The 2,094-nt window shown below is 61.4% G+C and overlaps 1 protein-coding gene across 1 annotated transcript in view; it reads right to left on the reverse strand.

Annotated features, from left to right (window-relative positions):
* ZBTB4 (zinc finger and BTB domain containing 4) overlaps positions 1 to 2,094 on the reverse strand; it is a 13,356-nt gene that overhangs the window by 10,410 nt on the left and 852 nt on the right. Inside the window, exon 2 of the mRNA XM_010571172.1 lies at positions 681 to 757. The gene's annotated coding sequence lies outside the window, so the exon portion shown is untranslated. The remainder of the gene's footprint in view (positions 1 to 680; positions 758 to 2,094) is intronic.

Raw genomic sequence — 2,094 nt, forward strand, 5'->3', positions numbered from 1 at the left:
GGCCCCCCCCTCCAGGCCCCAGCTCGTCGGAGGAGCCGAAGCCGCCTTGGCCGATCGCCCACCCGGGACCGGGGCCAGCGTCGCCGCCTGGGCCAGGATCCGGCCCCCCACGCCCCACGGCGACGCCGGATCCGGCCTCCCGTCGCCCCGATTCCCTGCAGGATTTGGCCCCTGTGCCCCATGGCACCCTGGGATCCGGTCCCCGCACCCCATGGCCCCACAGCAGCACCCCAAGGCACCCTGGGGCAGGATCTGGCCCCCCAGCATCACCCCATGGCACAGTGGGGAAGGATCCAGCCCCACAGCATCTCCCCACAGCACCGTGGGCAGGATCTGGCCCCCCAGCATCACCCCACAGCACCGTGGGGCAGGATCTGGCCCCCCCAGCATCGTCCCACAGCACTGTGGGGCAGGATCTGGCTCCCCAGCATCACCCCATGGCACTGCGGGGCAGGATCTGGCCCCCCAGCATCACCCCACAGCACCGTGGGGCAGGATCCAGCCCCATAGCATCACTCCACATCACCATGGGGCAGGATCTGCCACCCCCAGCATTGCTGCACAGCACCGTGGGGCAGGATCCAACCCGTTGTCACGGTGGCAGGGGGTTCTAGATCAGGCAGGTCACCATGGAGATGCGGGGGTTGTCCAGGCAGGGTTGCCACGGCAACAGCACCTACCTGTGAGCGGAGGCCTCATGGACTAGGTGTTGCTGCTCCGGGGGTCCTCGGTGGGGGGTCACAGCCGGCAGGGCCTCCTGGGAGGGGGGGGAATGGAGCGGGGTCAGTACACCCAGACACGGGGGTACCCAGGGTGCTGAGGAGGGGGGGCACAGGCAGGAACACCCAGACGGGGGGGTCCCCGGGATGGAGGATGGGTAGGGGAGATGGGGTGCTTGGGAAACACCCGGCCGTATGACTGTTGTCAGGCAGCAACAGGCGGACGACAGAGTCAGGATCCCTGCCAGGCAGAGATGGGAAGGAGGTGTAGCCTGGCTACAGTCAGAGGGGTGATAAAGCAAGGCTGGTACAGGCAGAGCGGTGTAGCCTGGCTACAGTCGGAGGAGTGATAAGGCAAGGCAGGTACAGGCAGAGCGGTATAGCCTGGCTACAGTCGGAGGGGTGATAAAGCAAGGCAGGTACAGGCAGAGAAGTGTCTCCTGGTACACCCAGCAGGCTGCCTGTGGTTCCCAGAGGTGTCCCAACCACATCACATCACAACCACAGGTGTGCAAGGTGTGACACGACTACAGCACGCAATCACCGCACCAGCCACCCGTGGCTGCAGTGAGGCAGGGACAGGCAGGGGCACTTCAGTCCTGGCTCCTGTCTCCAGCTGTGCCAGCAACAGTCGGTCATCGTGGAGGGGGAAGCTACAGTTGGAGGCAACAAGGGGGTCACAGTCTGGTGGTACAACGTGTGTGCATGTGGGTGACACAATGACAGCTGGTGACAAAATGGTAGCGAGCAACAAAGTGGAAGAGGATGACAAAGTGTCAGGGGGTGGCAAAATAGAGAGTGACAAAATGGTGGTGGGCGACAAAATGGCAATGGGTGACAAAATAGAGAGTGACAAAATGGTGGCAGGTGACGAAGTGGCAGTGGGTGACAAAATGGTAGCGGGTGACAAAATGGTAGCGGGTGATGAAATGGCAACGGGTGATGAAATGGCAACGGGTGACAAAATGGTGGTGGGCGACAAAATGGCAATGGGTGACAAAATGGCAATGGGTGACAAAATAGCAGCAGGTGACAAAATGGCAGCAGGGGTGTGTGTCTCTGGGTATCACTTGACATGGGACACGTGACGTCATGGGAATGTCGTGGAGGTTGGGACTGGGGACATGACGTACAGTATGATGCCATTATCACCGCAAGGGAGACAAGTGTGATGTCACTGGGAGCGGGGAAGCTGACTGTGCCCCATGGTGATGGGTACAGCCGGGTAAAGCTCTCCTGGGATGTGTGGATGTGATGTCATCAAGGGGGTGCATGTCAGCTATGGTGTGATGTCATCAGAGTGATGTCACGAAGCTGTATGTTTCCCGCACAGGCAGATGCAACTGGGAGGGGGGGGGATGTACAGTTGTGGGGC

This window comes from Haliaeetus leucocephalus, unplaced genomic scaffold (assembly GCF_000737465.1).
Source record: "Haliaeetus leucocephalus isolate CR32 unplaced genomic scaffold, Haliaeetus_leucocephalus-4.0 Scaffold308, whole genome shotgun sequence".
Lineage (NCBI taxonomy): Eukaryota > Metazoa > Chordata > Aves > Accipitriformes > Accipitridae > Haliaeetus > Haliaeetus leucocephalus.